General features: G+C 48.0%; 1 protein-coding gene and 1 long non-coding RNA gene across 2 annotated transcripts in view; one reads left to right on the forward strand and one right to left on the reverse strand.

Moving 5' to 3' along the window:
• Plekhg6 (pleckstrin homology and RhoGEF domain containing G6) overlaps window positions 1–15,677 on the reverse strand; it is a 35,744-nt gene extending 20,067 nt beyond the window's left edge. Inside the window, exons 1-2 of the mRNA XM_063285336.1 lie at window positions 15,544–15,677; window positions 74–1,538 (exon numbers count right to left, since the gene is read on the reverse strand). The gene's annotated coding sequence lies outside the window, so the exon portion shown is untranslated. The remainder of the gene's footprint in view (window positions 1–73; window positions 1,539–15,543) is intronic.
• LOC134486640 (uncharacterized) lies at window positions 1,502–9,336 on the forward strand. Its single transcript, XR_010065941.1, has 2 exons — window positions 1,502–2,866; window positions 2,901–9,336. It is a non-coding gene; the product is annotated as an uncharacterized LOC134486640 (long non-coding RNA).
• Window positions 15,678–20,991: the final 5,314 nt, after the last annotated feature.

A 20,991-nucleotide genomic window follows, 5' to 3' on the forward strand; every position in this document is an offset into this window, starting at 1 on the left:
GGTGCCAGAGGCTGAACCTCTGCCAGGAGGGGCTGGGAGTCACTGGTTAGAACACAGGGGACCTTCTGGATACCTCTTTCCTTTTTCTGTTTCCTTAGAAGTTCCCAGTAGCCAGAACATGGGTCACATTCTTTGACCATGCCTCAGTTTCCTCCCTGGGCCAGATGCTCTTCATCAGGCTCCCAGCTGATGAGGTGTCCTGGGATCTGAGTTTGGAGGATCGAAAGGCTCTGTCTGAAAGGTAACTTTGGGGCCCAGCGGTGAATCTGCGGGGTAGGCACAAAGCTTCAAGAGGCGGGAAGGTGCCAAAGATGAACTGAGCTTTAAGTTCGACCCAGTCCACATCCCTGGGGAGAGGTGGGCCATCTTTGTTAATGAGGTGCTAGGAGTTACTAGCCACAGGAGGCAGCCAATGGGACTCATGTCTTTTCTGAAGAGTTGGGGACAGACTGGGGGCTTGAGCAGGTCATGGAAGACAATGCATGCAAGGCAGCTGGGTCACTGGTGCCTTCCGTTGGCCTTGGCCTCCCGTTGTTCTCCCTGCCTTGCTTCCTCCTGTCCCCCTGTGGGAGGTCTCAGGAATCTTGAGATAAATGAGAGAATGCCACCCAGACTCAGGGACCTCCAGACTTGTGGAGAGACAGATGGGTAGACAGAACCTTGATAAAGGTAGACATAGACTTAATGGGCTGGAAACCATGAGCACACGTAAGAGGGACCAGCTCCTACATAGGAAGGAAGGCTTCATGGAGGAGTTGAGCTTTGTACTGAGACCACAGTGCTGAGTGCAAACGGTGATGCTGGCGGGGCTGCAGGAAGGACACTTTTGGGACAAAGGATGAACAAAGACCCATGATGTGGAAGAGCTTTCATGTAAAGGAGCTGGGAGCTGGGAGCTGAGTGTGATGTACACTTGTCCCCCATTCCCAGGAGGCTGAAGCATGAGTGCCCACAGTGAGACCCTGGCAGAAAAACTAGCAAACAAGGCTAAGGAGAAGACTGGGAAAACAAAGGCCTCAGGACCCACCTAGTGGAAGGAGAGACTCAGACCTCCTCACACACATAAATACAATTGGGAAGAAAATTTTAAAAGGAAACAAGGAGGGCCGGGGCATGGCTCAGTCAGTTGGCTCAGTGCTGGCCTGGCACGTGTGAAGCGCACAGCCTGACTCCCCACATCAGTGTAACCTGGTGGCACGTGACTCTTACTCTGGCACTGGGGAGGCGGAGGCATGAGGACCAGAGATTCAGTATTATCCAGGGCTTGTATACAAACAAACAGAAATACTGAAAGGTCAGGTCTTCCAGACTCGTCTGCTTTGATGGCTCCCTAGGGGTAATCCCACCTCCAAGCCGATCACCTCTGGGTGGCCCCACTCACAGTTCTCTTTCTTTCTTTCTTCCTTTCTTTCTTTTAAAGATTTATTTATTATATATAAGTCACTGTAGCTGTCTTCAGGCGCACCAGAAGAGGGCGTCAGATCCCATTACAGATGGTTGTGAGCCCCCATGTGGTTGCTGGGAATTGAACTCAGGACCTGTGGAAGAGCAGTCAGTGCTCTTAACCGCTGAGCCATCTCTCCAGCCCCACAGTGTTTCTTCAAAGGCTCTGCCACTTTCTTATTCCAGCCCCGCAGCTATCTCTCTGTGTGTGTCCTGGCCCTTGACTAAATGTCCCTGAAGCAGAGATAGCCCCTTGCATAAAGCATGGTGGCGCTAGCCTAGCCTCAGTATTTGCCCAATGGCACTGCACTGAACTGGAAGACCCAGAACATTTCATTTGGAGGATACTTGCCCACACTGTCACCTCTCTCTCTGTTCCCGCCTGTTTTTTGATAGCTGGTGTTTGGATGATTTCCTATGATCACCCTTGGTTTAGTATTACCCTTCATCGGCAGGCTAAGCAGAGTATGTGGATGGGGATGGCTCATCAGGAAAGCGTTTGACGCTCTTTCAAATGTGTGAAGATGTCTGTCTATTCTAGCATGGAAAGAGGCTGAGGCACTGTGGGAATGTGAGGCGTCTGCTGGGGGCACAGGTGACAGAGGAAGTTAGAAGAGGAACAGGGAGCCCCAGAGGAAGAATGATGTGGGGTTTCCCCAGGGCTGGCCTTGGAATCGGGTGTCTGAACTCCAGGCCTGTTCTCTGACTGGGCCTTCCTCTGCCTTTGACCTGAGAAGGGTGTAAAATGTTCACCCAGACTTGTAGGGCCCTTGTGTCTCGGCATCCCAGGAAACCTTAGCAATGAGGCACAGGTGACCATACCAAACCCCTCATCTGTGGGATGCTCTCTGCTTCCAGAGAGGAAAACAAAACAAAACAATGAAAACCCAAAACCACAGCAATCATGGGTACTTTACACATCACAGCTGCTCAGGGATTTCTCTGCCCCATTACCCCAGGGGAACATTGTTGCCCCTAGTGGCTTCTCCTGGAAATGACAACTGATTTGGCTTGGTTTTGGGGAACCTTGGGCAAGCCCTATGCCTGTTCTTTTGGAGGAGACCCACAAGGCCTTGCAATCTGAGGGCTGGCTGACATCCTGGCAGAGGGTCCCTGAGTTGGCCTAACAACCTTCTCCCAGCCTGCCCCTGGGAGCTACACATGAAGGTTGATTCATGCACACAATTGCTTCCCTCAGTTCCCTTCCTCAAAGTGCTTCACTCTGTGCCTGGGTGTCCCCGAAGCCCACGTGAGTGGGCAGTAGACACTCAAGGTTAGTCCTTGTAAATTTTTTCATAGTTAGGGCAGTTTCTCCCCAACCACAGCCAGTTTCTACCAGCCCAGCCCACGCCACTTAGTCAGAGGTCACAGACCTGGCTCCTGGTGTGTGTGTGTGTGTGTGTGTGTGTGTGTGTGTGTGTGTGTGTGTGTGTGTGTGTGTGTGTGTGTGTGTGAAGACCCACTTGTCAGGGCAGGTGACTGTCCCAACCCGTCTCATTATGCCACTCCTTGTTCAGCCCAGGAACGCCACAGCTCTAAATCATTATTTCCAATTTTATTAGCCAACCCTGACTTTCAGGAAGTTCTTTCTCATCTCTGTCCTGCATTTGTCTTGCCCAAGCTTAATGTCCCTATGCTCTGGGGAATCCCTTCTTATTAGAGGCTCTCCTGTGAGTAAGTGGCATCATAGGTCATTTTAGTGAGCAGTCAGTCATTCTCAGAAGGTTCTCATACCTTCCCTCAGAGACCAGGTCCTCAGTGGAATTCCCGTGGGCTGCTGGTGAGGCCCAGGGGACCACCCTGTGTGTCAGGAACTGTTTTCGAGGACTGTGGAATAGGCAGTGACTGGTTTACTCTCTCCTCACCATCCCTAATGAGGCCGCCTCTGTTGCTCTTACCCTGTAGATGCCAGACTCAGCTTCAGACGTGAACTGGCCTGACTGAAGTCACAAAGGCAGAGTAGAAGGCGCAGTGATTCAGTCCTTACATCAAACAAGGTGTTAGCGTGAGGTCCAACCTCAGGCTCCTCAGAGGAGAGCGCTGTGAGTGCGAGAGACCAGCCTCCAGTTTGGGGCTGTGGTAATCCTCTCCGTCTGCCTAAGCCTCCCTCCCTCACAGTCCTTGCTGTTCCTGTGTTCACTGGTTGATTGTTTTTAGGGTGCAAAAGGCCAGGTGTGGTGACATGTCCCTAAGGAGGCGGGGTGGATTGAGTCCAGCAATTCAAGACTAGCCTGTTGTCTGGGCAGCATAACAGGCCCAGCATAACAGAGCAAGATGAAGGGGAGGAGGGGGAGGAGGGAGAGGAAGAGGGAGAGGAAGAGAATGAAGAAAAGAGGAGGAGGAGAAGCAGCAGCAACAGCAGCAACTGCTATAAATGTGGCAGTAAGCACCTGGAATCCCCACACTTGAGGTGGGAGTAGCGAGATCGTGAGTTCAAGGTCACACTCAGCTCCATAGTGAATTCAAGGTGTGCCTAGGTTCGAGAGGCTGTCTCAAAAGGGGAAAAAGTTCAAAAGGAAACGGAATTGGAGTATGCGCACTGCACACAGCCCCAGAGGCTTAGTGTGGCTTGCTGTCCTGTGTCAGGATATCAGGGTGTCTGTCAGAGGCTCCACTTAGTAGGAGGCTCTCTTTCCTTTTCTCTCTTTTGTGGTGCTGCGAGTTACAACCCAGGGCTTTGTACGTGTAAAGTAGTTGACCACTGAACTTCACTTCCAGTTCAAGAGTTCAGGAAGCCTTTCATAGATACTTAAGTGTGTGTGTGTGTGTGTGTGTGTGTGTGTGTGTGTGTGTGTGTGTGTGTGGTTATTTTTATTTATTTTCCTTGAGACAGGGTCTCTCACTCTCTCTCTCCATTGCCCTGGCTGTCCTAGAACTCACTGCTTGATACCCCACCTAAAACAAACAAACAAACAAACAAACAAACAAAACCAAAAGAACCCACGTAGGCATCACTGTCCTATAATATGAGGAAATGGACTCAGAAAGGTCATCAAACATTTGTAGGATGACAATGTTAGCAAGAGCAAAAGACAGAATTTCAATTCAAATTCCTCTCATTCCTAACTCTTTTTTTTTTTTTTGGTTCTTTTTTTCGGAGCTGGGGACCGAACCCAGGGCCTTGCGCTTCCTAGGTAAGCGCTCTACCACTGAGCTAAATCCCCAACCCCTTCATTCCTAACTCTTAACTACTACTTAGCTACTGTGTGGGAAATGAACAGTTTGTACACATAAGCTGACCTCTGAGGAAACACCAACTAGAGCTAATTACCTAGCGGGGCAGGGCAGCCCCATCTATATAAACCCAGCACGCTAGAGACACGGAGGCAACGGAATCTCATTCAAGGCTAGCTTGGGATACATAAGTGAGATTCTGTCTGCAAAACCAACCAACCAAAGCTTGGTGGCTTTGCTTCAGCCCAAAGTTACAGACGTGGAACTCCCAAGGTCTTCACAAGGGATATTGATGCCTACTCAGATTTACAAACTGGGCACCATGCTGTGTCTCTGTAATCCCAACTCCTAGGAAGGCTAAGGCAGGAGGGTGGGGAGTTACAGGTCACGGTAGGCTATATCATAAGATCTAAGCCAGCCAGGGCTATATGGCAAGACCATGTTTTTATAAACAACTTTTTAAAAAATTTATTTATTTATTTATATGAATATACTGTAGCCGTCTTCAGACACACCAGAAGAGGGCATCAGATCCCATTACAGATGGTTGTGAGCCACCATGTGGTTGCTGGGAATTGAACTCAGGACCTCAGGAAGAGCGGTCAGTGCTCTTAACCACTGAGCCATCTCTCCAGCCCAAGATCGTGTTTTAAACAATCAAATCATTCAAAAAAAAAAAATGAGAAGAACAAAGTTCTGGGGATGTGCATTCTGTTCCATCACTGTGGAAGGCGCTCCAGATCTTGCACGACTAAATCTGTCTGTGTTATTTGGTATCTTCCTTCCATGTTAACTCTGGTTTGAGCTTGTGATTTGCTTGGATCAACGACGTGTGCTAGGAGTGGAAATGTACTGGCTTCAAATAGAAACTTTTGCATAGCTAGATGTAATGGTCTGCAGTTACAAATATAATCCCAGAATTTGGGAGGTTGAGGCAGGAAGAATTTGGGGATTGCTTGGGCTACACAGTGAGATTTCCCCCTTCTCAAACCAAACCAAACCAAACCAAACCCAAACCAAACCACCAAACCAAACTACCACCACCACCAACAACAACAACACCACCACCAACACAACCATTGGTCTTGTGCTTTTTCTTTCTCTCTCAAACATCTTCCCACCGGCACGAGGAAGAAGCCAGTACCTTCTTCAGGGTGAGAGAGTTCGTGGCATGAGCTCTCCTCCTGAGTCCTTCCCAGATGTCTTAGTCACTGTGTCCTAATGCTGTGAAGAGACACGATGATCAAGACAGCTATTGTAAGAGAAAGCATTTAACTGGGGGCCAGCCCACAGTTTCAGAGGTTTTATTGCATTATCATCATGGCAGGAAGCATGGTGGTGTGCAGGCAGGTGCAGTACCCATAGCTGAGGGCTACATCCTGATCCATAGGCAGGGAAAGAGGAGGGGGAGAGAGAGAGAGAGACAGAGAGACAGAGACAGAGACAGAGACAGAGACAGAGAGACTGACTAACTCTCTGGGCTTGGCATGGGTTTTTGAAACCTTAAAAATCCTACCCCTAGAGACACTTCAAAAAGGTCATACCTCCTAATCCTTCTAATCTTTCAAATGGTGCCTCTCCCTGGTTGTAAAGTAATTCTGGCTTTTCTATGCCTGCTTTAACTCCCAAATAAAGACACAGAGACCTTATATTTATTAATATAAGAGCTCATTCAAGCTGGGCAGATAACCATCTATTCTAATCCATCCATGCCGGCCTCCTACCAAGCCACGTGCTCCATTACTTGCCAACTTCGTCTTGCCCTGGCTGCTCTCTTGCTCCACCAGTGTCCTCATAGCGACTCCCCTGGCAACCTGTTCATGGAGACTGCTCATGGGGAATCTCCCTCTCTCCCCACCAGAGACCCTCTTACTGGGCTTGGAAGTCCTGCCTCTTTGTGAATCAGTCAGAAGTGACAATTTTTACACAATGCTGAGACAAGAGTTGCTTGACAATGCCAGTGTCCAAACTGCAACTAGATCTCTGGGCACAGTAATGAGCGTCTGAATAATACACAGTGTACAAAACCTGGTGACAAAGCATTCAAATACATGAGCCTATGGGGCCATTGTTATTCAGACTACCACATAAGACCTAACAGAATAAAGCTAGCCCCTTACCTGGATGAAATCAACCTAGCCTGAACCAAACCAACAGAATGATACAGTCCCATCTATACTGGCACAGAGGTTAATGCTTCCCATGATTAGAAATGTTGTGGGTGCCTGTTGACAGTTCCCTTGGTCTCTTCTGTCTTAATGATTGCCTCAGCTGAAGGAGTGCCTACCCACCCTGTTCCTTCCTTGGAGCCAACTGCATACAGTGACAGGCAGATGTGTGATAGCATAAGATTCTGACTCCTGGGGTTGGGGATTTAACTCAGTGGTGGAGCGCTTGCCTAGGAAGCGCAAGGCCCTGGGTTCGGTCCCCAGCTCCGAAAAAAAGAACCAAAAAAAAAAAAAAATTCTGACTCCTTTGTTCAGATGAGAGACAGTTGTTCAGTGTCAAAGACCAACTTTGAGATCCAGGGTAAACTGAGGCGGGGCATAGAGTGGGCAATCAACTTGGGTGGTTGGGAATGCTCCCTAGGGACTGATAAAGAACTCTTTGGGTGGCACTGAAAAAGGCTGATGAAAAACTCCTTGGGGGCCTGCCTGGAGAGGCATGACAGTGCAGGGACCTGTGGTGTGAACCTGACGTGTCTCTGAGCCTTGATGTGTCCCCATCTGCCCTCCAGAGAGACCTAATCCAAGAGAAGGTCCAATAGTGCCGTTCTCCACAAAGGCTGCTTTCCTAGAACTAGCTGGTGAGGGCTTGTGTGTGTTAGACCTGTGTCACCATAACGAAGACCCAAGATAGAGAGCTCATAAAGAAGGCAAGTTCATTTCGGCTCACAGTTTCGTAGGGCTCACAGGTTTGTAGGTTTTAACGCACTGGTTGACCCTGTTGCTTTGGGGCTTGTGGCAACCTAGTGTATCATGGTGAGAGTGGATCAAACCATCCACCTCACAGTGGGGAAGCACAAGAGAAAGAAGGGGATGGGGCTTGCTCACACATTGTAAGAGTACCTTTGAGGGACCCAAAGACCTCCTACTAGACCCACCTCTAAGAGTGTCCATTGCCTCCCAATAGCACCAAGTGCTGGGTGTGGCTCTATTGTTTAGGGAATAATGGAAAGAAAAAAAGAGTCTGTCCCTGCTTGGTCATTGCTTTTATTTTTTGCTCTTGTACGCCATCTGAGGTTGAATGTGAGGCCAGGGCAACCACTGATAACAAAAGAGGAGGGACAGAGACCCTACTGAGAAGGACAAGGACCTCTTTGGAGAAGGCATGTTACAGGACAGCTTGTTTAGAGGTGGGATTTTGCCATTTCAAAGAAAATCTAATGTTTCTTGTGCTGATTAGTTTTTTTTATTTTATTTTATTTTATTTTATTTTATTTTTGTTTTGTTTTGTTTTTTATAGTCTTGACACAAGTTCAGGTCATCTGGGAAGGCAGAACTTTAGTTCAGAAAATTCCTCTATCAGATTGACCTGTAGAGAGAATTTTTTTTTTTTTTTTGGTTCTTTTTTTCGGAGCTGGGGACTGAACCCAGGGCCTTGCGCTTCCTAGGTAAGCGCTCTACCACTGAGCTAAATCCCCAGCCCCGAGAGAATATTTTTTAATGACTGATGTGAGAGGGCCCAGCCCACTATGGTTGGCACAATCCTGGGAAGGTGGTCCTGGGTGTATAAGAAGGGTAGCTGGGGAGTTGGGGATTTAGCTCAGTGGTAGAGCGCTTGCCTAGCAACCGCAAGGCCCTGGGTTCAGTCCCCAGCTCCGAAAAAAAGAAAAAAGAAAAAAAAAAAAAAAAAAAAAAAAAAGAAGGGTAGCTGGGCAGGCCAGACAGCAGCATGTTTCTCTGGTCTCTGCCTCAATTCCTGTCTCCTGGATCCTGCCTTGAGTTTCTGCCCTTCATGAAGGACTGAGAGCCTCAAGATTAAATAAACCCTCCCCTCCCCAGTTGCTCTGGCCATGGTGTTTGCATCACAACAACAGAAAGAAAACTGGGGTGGGGTGGGGGGAGCATGTCTGTACCTCCGTATCTTCAAAGCAATTGTGTTGACTTTGCGCAGTTACAGGAGGGCCAGATGAGTTAACATCTGGATGCTCTTAGAGTGTTACTGTTGTTATTTAAGTCTCAGATATTAATACCAGATATCAGTTGTTAATAATATCAGAATATCGGCTGCACCCGTGGGGAAAGAGCACACCAAACCAACACCAACACGGTTCCACGTGTTGAGATTTTAATGCGGGAATGAGACAAGGGGAAAGGGCGAGAGAAAGAAGAGAAAAAGAGGCCTAGGGGACAGGGCACCTGCCTCTTATTTGGAATGTGGCATAAAGGTTCCCAGGTGGAGGTGCAAACTGAGCCAAAAGGTCTTCTGGGAATGTATGGCCGTTGCCATGGCAACAGTGACCAAAAGGGTATCACTGCTAAAGGCAATTCCTGATATCAACAGTTACCCCCATGCATTTGCAGCTCAGTTGATGATCGTGACTTCAGTTGCATACAACTGTGAATAACATTATTGACAAACATTATATTGACAGAGAGACAGACACACAGACACAGACACACACACACACACACACACACAGAGAGAGAGAGAGAGAGAGAGAGAGAGAGAGAGAGAGAGAGAGAGAGAGAACAAAGCAAGCATGGAGCCCCTCACTTCCTCCTTGAAGTCATGAACAGTAATGCATAGACCACAGCCAGCCAGGGATGAGAAGTGAGAACGCTGGCCTGGCACTTTCTTTATCACCAGGATGAGCTTTAGGACGAGCTTTAGGATGAGCTTTAGGATAAGCTTTAGGCTGGGCTGGAGAGTGCTGTGCAATGGATTAGCATGACCAGGTTGCTTTTTAAGAAACATGAAAATGGGCTGGAGAGGTGGCTCAGTAGTTAAGAGCACTGACTGCTCTTCCAGAGGTCCTGAGTTCAATTCCCAGCAACCACACGGTGGCTCACAACCATCTGTGATGGGCTCTGGTGCCCTCTTCTGGTGTGTCTGAAGACACCCACAGTGTACTTATATATAAATAAATCTTAAAAAAAAATTAAAAGAATCATGAGTATCAGACAGACAGGGGTGGCTCACGCCTTTAATTCCAGTACTCTGGAGACAGAATCAGGAGGATCTCTGAGTTTGAGGCCAGCCTGATCTACAGAGTGAGTTCCAGGACAGCCAGTACAGAGAAACCCTGTCTAGAAACTGCTAGTCCCCCCCCCCCGCCCCCATCATCACAATAGGTGGACTACACAGTGCTTTGCCATGAGGTCCTTACATGTCTATGGGGCAACTTTTTTTTTTTTTAAGATTTATTTATTTCATGTATGTGAGTATACTGTACCTGTTTTCAGACACACCAGAAGAGGGCATTGGATCCCATTACAGATGGTTGTGAGCCACCATGTGGTTGCTGGGAATTGAGCTCAGAACCTCTGGAAGAGCAGTCAGTGCTCCTAACTACTGAGTCACATCTCCAGCCCATTTTCATGATTCTTAAAAAGCAACCCAGGGGTTGGAGATTTAGCTCAGTGGTAGAGCGCTTGCCTAGTAAGCGCAAGGCCCTGAGTTCGGTCCCCAGCTCCGAAAAAAAAAAGCAAAAAAAAAAAAAAAAAAAAGCAACCTGGTCGTGCTAATCCATTGCACAGCACTCTCCAGCCCAGCTTAAAGCTTGTCCTAAAGCTCATCCTAAAGCTCGTCCTAAAGCTCATCCTGGTGATAAAGAAAGTGCCAGGCCAGCGTTCTCACTTCTCATCCCTGGCATTTTTAAAATTGCTAATTCATGCGGGAGGACCTAGCCCACTCCCGCTAGTGCTATTCGGTTAGCGCTACTGTAGGCAGATGGGGCTGTATAAAATAGTCAGCAAGATGGAGGAAGCAGGCTATGGTCTGCTCTGTTTCAGTTCCTGCCTTGAGCTCCTCCCCTGGTTCCCCTCTGAGGGGGAACTGTGATCTAGAAGTATAAGGTGAAACAAACCCCTTTCTCCACAAGTTGCCTTTGGCCTTCAAGGGTGTGATCACGGCAGCAGAAAGCAAATCGGGACACGCGCAAGGAGGAGGGATGATTCTCCTTGGCAGAATCCTGACACGGCTAGAACACCATAAGCCAAGAGGCAGGGAGTGTACGTGCCTCGCCTTTGTGACATCGAGGTCACTGACTTCTTGGGGCTCAGAGATCCCCAGTTCCACAGTGTAGCAGGAACAGCAGGACCGCCTCTATGTAAACGCTGGGGGCAGCACAGCTGCAAAAGCATCTCCTGCAGGAGGACCGTGGTCGATGGTGCAGACAATGCCTGCCAATCTGGACTTGCTGTTTAGAAGAGAGGCTTTCTCGGGATCCATGGGGCGTGGGTGGAGGGGATTAAAGGAGCTTGCAGCAGTGCTCAGATGAGCTTGCTGCTACATTTCTCACCTGATCCCGGAGCCTGTCTCTTTGACTCTGCACCACCTGACCCCCAAGGGCAGGTAGGGTCAGGCAGCAAGCAGTCCAGGGCACAGGCAACACCACAGGGGTGTGGTGCTGACTGGGCCAAAGGGAGCTTCAGCAATACAGAAGGGTGCCTCATAGTGTTGGCAGCAACACATATAGTTGAGTCCAGAGGGTTCGGGAACACCCCTCCCTCTCTGGAGTTTTTAGAATTACATTTTGTATTGCATGTGTTTGAAGTCTAAGTTATACATGTATACACACACCTACCTTTCTGATTTGATGTTTGCACATCCCTGAAGCTCAGTGGTCACTACTGTCATTCATTTTGACTTAGAGCAGGGTTAGAGAACTGAGTTTAGCAGTAGACAGCTTAGCCTACTGTCTTAAGACCTTGGGTTTGATCCTTGGCCCCAAAACATAACACAAGCAAATAATGAAGCCCGTACGGAGCCACATCAGAGCAAACCAAAACCAAGGTTGAGCATGGCAGCTCATTCATGCCCTGAATCCCAGCTCTGAGGAGGTAGAGACGGGAGGATCATGGCAAATTGGAAACCAGCATGATTTGTGTAGAAAGTTACAGGCCAGGGATGCACATCTGGCCTCAGAAACAAAACAAACAAACAACCCCAACCTCCTACACCAACAAAACACATTCTCAGGGTAAAGCATTGTGCTTCCGCCATTGATCAGATCAGTGGTCCGAGGGGATAGTGAAGTGAAGAAGAGGCCTGCAGAATTCGGGAGAATATTTGCCAGCCATTCATCTGATAGAAGAAAAATATCCTGAATACACAGAGAACTGAAAACAAAAACAAAGAACAGAGTCAAGAAAACAAAGGGACCAATCAAAATGTGGTTCACGAGTCTAGAGAGTTCTCAACGGCTAAGAAATATCACAAAAAGTATTCATCATTGTGGTGGTTCCAGTGAAAATGGTCTTCATAGGCTCATATGTTTGAGTATGACCCTTTGGGAAGGATTTGGAGGCGTGGCCTTGTTGAAGGAGGTGTGGCCTTGTTGGAGAAGGTGTAGCCTTGTTGAAGGAGGTGTGGCCTTGTTGGAGAAGGTGTGTTCCTGGGAGGTTTCAGAGCCCACACCAGGCCCAGGGTCTGTCTTTCTGCCTGCTGCCTGTGCATCGGTATGTAAGCTCTCAGCCCCATAAGGATCTACCATAAGGTTTCCTGTCATAGTGATCATAAGCTACCCCTCTGACACTGTAATCAAGGCCCCAGCTAAATGCTTTCTTATATAAGAGTTGCCTTGGTCATGGTGTCTCTTCTCAGGAATAGAACAGTGACTTTAAGACAGTCGTTTTCAGTAGTCAGGGGAACAAAGATTAAAACAACTTTGAGATTTCTTCTTATCCCAGTCGGAATGGCTAAGATCAACAAGACAACTGATCACAAATGCGGGTGGGGTTGTGGGAAAAGGGAACCCTCATTCACTGTTGTTCGGAATATAGATCGTTGTGGCCACTCTGGGAAGCAGTATGGAGAGCCCACAAAGCACTGAGTAAATTTGCTGTATGACTCAGCTGAACCAAACTGCTTGGCAGATGCCCAAAGGGTTCAACACCCTAATCCACGGATACTCGCTCAGCAAGTAGCTTGCTAGCCACGCTATTCACATCGGCTCGGAACCAGAGGCAATCTAAGTGCTTTTCAACAGGTGAACGGGTAATAAAAACACGGTACAGGTACAAAATAGAATACCCTTCAGCTGCAAAGACAAACAAAATCCACAGGGAAGTGAATGGACCTAGAAAAGATTATATTGAGATGGATTACCCGACTCAGAAAGAAAAACCCATCTCATCTGTGGCTCCTAGCTCCAAATCCTCAGGTATGGGTGTAATCCTTGGAGTAACCACAAAAACCAGGGAAGTAAGTATAAAGGGACCATGGAGTGTGTGTGTGTGTGTGTGTGTGTGTGTGTAGGGGCTTGAGAGGGGAGTAGTGGGATCCAGATGATTTTAAGTAGTAAGTGGGAAAATGGGAAGGGCTTCAACTGGGAATGGGAGGTCAACACTGAAGGAGATGGCGAGGGATGAACAACCACACAGTTGTTTGATAAAGCCTCAAGGAATTTTCTTACATTATATTTAACTAAAATCATATGCAGAGAGAGAGGGAGGGAGAGAGAGAAGGAGAGAGAGAGAAGGAGAGAGAGAGGGGAAGGGGGAGGGGGAGGGAGAGAGAGAGGGAGGACGGGAGGGAGGGAGGGAGGGAGGAGAGAGAAAGATCGTGCCACTTGGGTTAACAGTGCTCCCCACAAGAACCACAGACAAACAAAACCCCCAGGACCACTTCTGAGAAATCTCCTTTTGAATGGTGGTGAGCATAGTCCAAGTGACTCCCAAGACAATAGTTGTCCTTGGCTGAGTCTCAAAGGTAAGCAGCCCCTCCTGTTGAAGACCCACTGAGGGGACAGGATCTGGATCTGTTCTGAAGCCTCCTTCCTGCAGTCTCCTTTTTATAGTACTAGAAGGAGCTGTGCAAGCCGCCAAATGGCGGGAAGCAAGTGACACTCCTACCCAGTGACATCCGTGAACCACAACAGTGACCAGCAAGGACCATAGCAACAGTAACACTCAAGTTGGTGATAACCAGCTGCTCTCTAAGGAACTCAAGAAAGAAATCTCTACTACTAGAAACCAAGCCAGCTTCCCAGGGCTAACAGGGTCCTGGATCTTAGGAGGCAATCTATTACTGAAACATTGCGAGTCAGCATTGAATCCTAACTACATTCTAAATCTTATCCTTATACCCACGGGCAAATCTATCACTCCTCTCAAACAACTTTCTCTTTAAGGCAACGGAGAACATCACAGAAACCACAACTGGACACAATGGGGTAGGGGGGTTCCCAGCTCCAATGCCTGTGTCTACATCCCAGCTCCTTCATCAAGGGTTCAGGAAACCCTGAAAAGGAGGAGGTAGAACAATTTTAAGAGTCAGAATACCATGATGTCTACCGAGAGGGTCTCTTAGAGAAATGGCTACGTAAACATTATCTGAACAACAACATGCAAACCAGAAAAGGGGCGGGGTTACTCATGTGCCCCATCTCCACCCCCCAAACCAGAGAACTATGGGAAAGAAATGACTGCAGAGAGGAGAATCAGCCTTTGCGGTGGGGGTGGGGGGGGGGGAATAAGGCCTCTAATTGCTCATCCTATACAAGGCAGTCGGTCCTGAACACTGATACACAAAAACACTCAGTGGGTTATATTTATACATTTATACATACACGTGTGCATGTATGCGTCTATGTATGCATATGTGTATGTATATGTGTAAAAAATACTAGTCAAAAAAAAGAGGCTGTTAACATGAGAGTGAAGCGGGGCAGGGAAGGGGTTGGAAGGAGGGCTTGGAATGGATTGAAGGAAAGGAAAAGGCGAAAGTGGTACAATTGTATTTAACTTAAAATGTATAAAAATTAAAAACTAACAAAACAAAAAACAGGTAACCGTTGGTTGCTTATTGGTCTCAGAGTCTCCACAGACAAGGCATCCCTGTCCCCTACCCCTGGCTGGGGTGTGCACCATTGGTAAAGGTTTAGTCCACGTTTGGTTTCGTAGCGCTGTATGGAACCCCCGAGCCTCCGCGAGCATTCTGGTCAGGTGCTCCCTACCAAGCCAAATCCCACCCCTCCCTTTTTTCTTAAATTTTAAAAAGATTTACGTCATCTTTATGTGCGTGAGTGTTTTGTCTGCGTGTATATCTGCGCACCACACGCATGCCGTACGATTTGGAGACTGGAGGAGGGCAGCAGATCTGGACCTGGAGTTTCGGGTGTTGTGTTCTACCGGGTGGGTGCTGGGAACTGAACCCAAGTCCTACTCAAAAGCAGCCAGTGTTCTTAACTGCTGAACCGTTTCCCTAACCCCAGCCCCATCTTTCTTTTATCAAATGGCAAGCAGGCGACTTGGTGAAAAGGCAGGAGACATGGAGCATGGCCAGATGTCTCACCGTGGCAGGGAAATTCCAAGAAGATGACTGTAACGGGAGTCTAAATACTCCTCGGTCAGTATTTATACGGCAGCCGGCATCTCTGCTCCTCCTATCCTCCTCATCCCGTCCCCATCCCATCGTCCCTGTCTCCATCCATCCGGATCTTTGGACGGGTCCATCCAACCTAGACCAGGAAGCTGAGGGACGAATCTGGGAGCTGGGAAGTCCAAGATGAAAAGCCAGCTGTTCCAGATTGCATGTGTGTGGTAATAAGGCTCTATGTTTTATAAAGTTTATAAAGGTCGTTCACCGGGTCAGGAAAGGCCCTGTCATCTGAGCAGAGACTGAGTCAGGAGCCAGTAAAAGAGTTCAGGGTGTGAGCGGTGCCGAGAAGGAAACCCAGAACTTCAGGATTGGGGAGCTCAGTGCCCTGTGGTTTCCAGAAAAGAGCCCCAAAGAGCTGGGCATGTACAAGTCATTCACCTGACTTACTCCAAGGAGCCAGATCTAGGAGCTCTGGAGTGGGAGATAAGGAGTCCCGCACCGGTGCCTGGAGGCTCTCCGAGGTTAAACCAAGAGAGGCAGGGTCTTATTCTCACAGGGTTGCCCTGGCAACTTCTGTTAGTAAAGAATCCTGTTTACTACCGGCTGACTCACGGGCACCGTGGTTTCCATGGTTCCCAGCAACAATGCAGCACAAATCGATTTCTAGAGGGCATGTATGCAGGGTGGAGCATCCTCTCCCTTGTCTGGTTCATAACTCAGCTGTTTCCTATGTTCACTGCAGCGCGATGTGGGGAGGGGAAGGTGCGTTCTCCGGCACGGGTTTCCTCGGGAGGTGAGACAGACGCCTGGTCTCACAACTGGGGCTGATTGCGAAACTCTGTGCTGATTGGAGGGTTCACTCCCTCCACCTAATTAGGGAGGAGTCCAGAACTGCAGACACAGAAAACTCCCAACAATGAAAAGTACAACAGTTAACAGCTCTAGTGACAGCTCTGGTCACTTAGAGTTCTCCCAGCCAGTGGCGGGTTGTTTGGAGCCAAAAGAAAAGGCCAAAGCAGCTTCCGCAACCCCACCTTAGAGGCTAGGTTTCCCTAAGCACTCCAGGCTTCCCCGGAGCTCGCTGTGTACTCCAGCCGTGTCGTGAACGCGCTATGTTCCTGCATCAGCCCTATGAGAGCCGGGCTCACAGGTGCACACGACCACGCCCAGAGTTTCTTTTATGCACAGATCTGGAGCCTACAAAGCCCTTTTATTTTCACGTTTTTACACGCTTTGGGCAGAACATGATGAAGATGCTAAATCCAAGATTATCACTCTATTCTTTAAAAAAATAATTTTTTTTCGGACAGGGTCTCATTCTGTAGCCTTGACAGGCTTGGAGCTGGCTACGTAGACCAGGCTGGCCTTGAACTCATAGAAATCCACCTGCCTCTGCCCCCTAAATTCTGCGATTAAAGGCTTATACCACCCTGCCCAGGATAATGGTTCCTCTTCAAGTTACTTAACAATCAAGATAGCCGAACATGGTGGTGCGAGTCTGTAGAGGCCTCTCAAGAGGTAGCAGTGGAGGCAGAGGATCTAGGAAGAGGCCTTCAGTGCCTGGACTACAAAGTGAGCTCCAGGCCAGCCTGGGCTACATAATGAGCTTCTGAATGTCTCTAATCCCAGCATTAAGGAGGCAGAGGTACGCAGATCTCTGTGAGCTGAGGCCAGCTGGTCTACACAAAGATTTCCAGGTCAATCAAGGCAGTGTAGTCAAACCCTGTCTCAAAAATAAAAACAAAACCCAAAAAAACCCAAACCAAAATAAACAAGCATCAGAGCAGAAACGGAACATTCTAGTTTCTGGCTCAGTGCTTCTTCTGATAAGTCAGTGTTTCTCTGTTAGCCCAGGCTAGCCTTCAGCTGTAGCTGGGATTACAGGTCCGTGCTTCCAGGTTGGGCTTACATTGATGTCCCTCAAATGAAGCATCCTTGGTCCTTGTCATTTTATTAGGTGTCATATACCCACAAAGCATCAACATATTTGTAAGTTTAAAAAGTTACAGCCAGACGGTGGTACACACCTAAAATCCCAGCATGTGAGGAAGAGTTCCAGGCTAGCCTGGTCTATACAGCAAGCTCCAGGCTAGCTGGGGCTACAGAGATTCTGTCTCCAAAACAAACAAACAAACAACCCCCAACCCCAAACAAACCCCACCCCGAACTTAAAGCAACAGCAAAACCGCCTAACAGAGGTGTAAATGCTAACCCCATCAGTAACCAAGGTAAGAGAAAGCAAACACAAGGTGTCTCTTCTTATCTGCTGGATACTAATTAAATAACGTTGACATCTGTCTGTGAGAGTGGAGGGAGGTTGCGATAAGCTTTGCATAGCAGCCAGGGATCATAATCACTGGGGTTTCTCCTAGGTTTATTATTTTGCTAATTGAGAACTTTCCCCATGCACTGCTGGTGGGGTTGTAAAATACAGTAGTTCTGTACACAGAACTACTTAGTGGCTTCTCAAAGGGTCAAATGTAAACTGACCAAAGTTCCACCTGGAGACATTGGAGAGCTCAAGACACATTTATACAAAAATGTGTACACATGGCACACGCCTGTAACCCCAGCATTCAGGAGACAGAGCTGGGAGAACAAATTCCAGCTCATTCTTGACTTAGTAATGAGCTGGAGGCTAGCCTGGGCTACCTAAGACCCTGTCTGAACAGTTTGTCTGATCTCATTTATATAAAATGCCCAGAATAGACTAACCATAGAGACAGGGGACAGAGTAACCACTTCCAGGGAGTGCTGAGGGGAAAGAACAGAGCTGCAGACAAGTTTGGAGTTTCTTTTGGGGGCGATAGGAATGGTTTGGGACGAGATTGTACTGGTGATGGTGTCTCTACACAGTGAGTATGCCAGAAGCCACTGACCAAGTTCAAACGACAAGTTTATACCGTATGAATCACAGCTCAGTAAAAATGTGAAAGCAGAACAAACAAAACCCACATGAGCACTTTACTCTGGGAGCGAGCGACCGAGACTTCCTGGGAGAGCGCAGGAGCAATTCGGTGTTCACGTCTCTGTGTTTTCCGTGAACACACGAGAAAGAATGTTTCCTTGGTGACTGTTGCTGAATCATGGAGGGTTTTCTTTCTTACTTCCTTCAACTCTTCCTTGGCTGCAGGAGCCAACTTGCTGGCTGTTAGTGCCTTTCAGTGAATTAAATACAGTTCAAAATGGCCCACTGACAGTGATAAGAATAACACTTAGTATTTCTTGAATTTTAAAAATATTTCATTTGGGGCTGGGAGCTGGCCCAGTGGTTTAGAGTACCTGTTGCTCTTGCAGAAGACCTGGGTTCAATTCCCAGCACCCACATGGCAACCATCTGTAACTACAGTTCTGGGGACCCAACTCCTCCTGAGAGGTCAGTCATGCATACATGTAAACATACGCAAAACATTCATACCTATACCATAAAGTAGGTGAATATAAATTTTAATAATATTTTATTGCAGTGTATTTATGTGGTGATTTGAATATGCTTTGACCAGGGAGTGGCACTGTTAAGAGGTGTGGCCTTGGAGGAAGTGCGTCACTGTGGGTTTGGGGCTTCGAGACTCCTCTGCTCAGGCTCCATGAAGTGTGAGGGAGATACCCTCCTGGCTGCCTTTGAATCAAGATGTAGAACGCTTGGCTTTTCCAGCACCAAGTCTGCCTGCGGGTTTCCATGCTTCCCACCATGATGGTAATGGACCGAGTCTCTGAACCTGTAAGCCAGCCCCAGTGAAGTGTTTGCCTTTGTAAGAGTTGCTTTGGTCATGGTGTCTCTTCACAGCAAGGAAACTCTAACTAAGACAACCTGAGTGTTTGGCCTACATGGATGTCTATGTGCCATTGCATGCCTGATACCTGTGGAGACCAGAAAAAGGTGTCAGATCCCCTGGAGCTGGAGTTACAGATGGTTGTGAGTCTCTATGTGGGTTCTGGCAACTGAATTCAGGTTCTCTGCAAAAGCAACGACTGGTGGGGAGCGCTGCCAGGCCGTTTCCCCAGCCCCTTATTGAGTAATTCTACATACTGCACGACCCTAAGTTTCTCTCTCTCTTCCCTACTCCCACTCAGTCCTGGAGATGACTCCAGGTCTCGCCTCACATAAGATGCTAAGCTCAGCGGTAGAGCGCTTGCCTAGCAAGCACAAGGCCCTGGGTTCGGTCCCCAGCTCCAAAAAAAAAAAAAAAGAAAAAGAAAAGAAAAGAAAAAAAGAAAAGAAAAGAGATGGGGCTTTTCTGAGAATACCCCTGGCTATTCTAGAACTGGCTCTGTAGACCAGGCTGGCCTCAAACTCAGAGCTCTTCCTGCCTCTGCCACCCGAGTACTGGGATTAAAGGCCTGCACCACCACTGCCCGGATATTTGTTGTTTTTTTTAGACAAGGTCTCACTGTGTACCTCTGTAGATCAGGTGGGTCTCAAATTTTATAGAGATCTCCCTGCCTCTGCCTCCTGAGCGCTGAAATTAAAGATGGGTTACCCTGTGCCTGGCCTTTTCTGGACGTTTCTGCTGTAGCTGTTTGCTTTCTCTGTGTCACCTGTTCCCAGCAAGAGTGACTTCTATGATTTCAGAGTTAATGAATCACAAACTGGGAATGTAGAAAGCACTGCTAGAAAAAAAGAGATTTTCTGTTAGTTATGCGTGTCTGGGCGCGGGTGCCAACGGAGACCGGAAGAAGCATCGGATCCCTTGGAGCTGGAAACCACCGGGAGTAGTGAGCCACTTGATGTGGGTGCAGGGCTCGCCAAGGGTTCCGAGGAGATGAACTGGCCCTCTGTAAGAACAGCAAGTGTTCTTAGCTGCCGAACCATATTTCTAAGTACCATTTAAAGCACGCACTAAGACATTCGTGTAGCGAAGATTAGCCACGGAGATTCCGGCAGTCCCTGAAGTCCGTGCCCAGCATGCATGCTAGACAAGTTCCCTAGCCCTGGGCCACATCCTCATCCCTTGTTTTCCACTTTTTTAAAATTTTGAGTGGGGGTCTCATTAAACTCCCCAGGCTGTCCTTGAACTCAGTCTGCAGCCCAGATGGGTTTTGTGCTTTCAAACTTCCTGCCTCAGCTTCTCCGGTACCAGGGACACTTGCTTGTGGCAAAGATTGTAACAATAATTAGAAATATCACGATTATTGAGCTGAGGGTGTATCTCAGTGGTAGAGCGGGTATTTTGTATATTTGAGACCCTGAGTTCAATTCCCAAAGAGACAGAGAAAACAATTATTAAAAACAATGGTATTTCATAATGGTGTTTAACATCCCGTTCCAGACTTGTAGCAAGCAGAGGGGCAGAACTGACACATTTAATGTCTTGGAGAGATGTCAGACTGTAGAGATGGCTGTGGAGAACACGGTGGAACAGGCTGGGGAATAGTCCCACCAAGTATTTTCCCAGGGTGATAAATTTCTTCCCACCAGGCAAGCCTGTGTAGTTGCTGAGTGCAACAAGCAGGGGGCACTGTGGACCTAAAGATGCTAGTCTCCTGGCTGCAGCGTTCCCTGTACTCCAGGCTCTCTTCACAAGCTAGCCACGCTTCTCAGCTCTTAAGATTAATTTTGTGTTCTCTCTGTATACTTAGGGTTCTTGGTTTCCGGGGCTTTTGACAGCCTTATAAACATCAGAAGACAATATATGCACCATGAACCCACCATCCTCCTGCTCCAGCCCTCAGAGTACTGGGATTACAGGCAAGGGTCACCACACCAGGCCTGGTTTTATAGTTTTAATCAAACTCTCAAAGGGATGTGTGGCATCGCCCTCTCAGTCACCCAAAGTCAAGAGCTTTCTGAGGCCCAGTCACAGAAGGCCCTGCTTATATGTATAAGGGCCAAACTTTACATGTGCGATCTAACCATAACCCTCAAAAGGCAGCCTACAGGAAGAC

The sequence above is a fragment of the Rattus norvegicus genome, chromosome 4 (assembly GCF_036323735.1).
Source record: "Rattus norvegicus strain BN/NHsdMcwi chromosome 4, GRCr8, whole genome shotgun sequence".
Classification (NCBI taxonomy): Eukaryota; Metazoa; Chordata; class Mammalia; order Rodentia; family Muridae; genus Rattus; species Rattus norvegicus.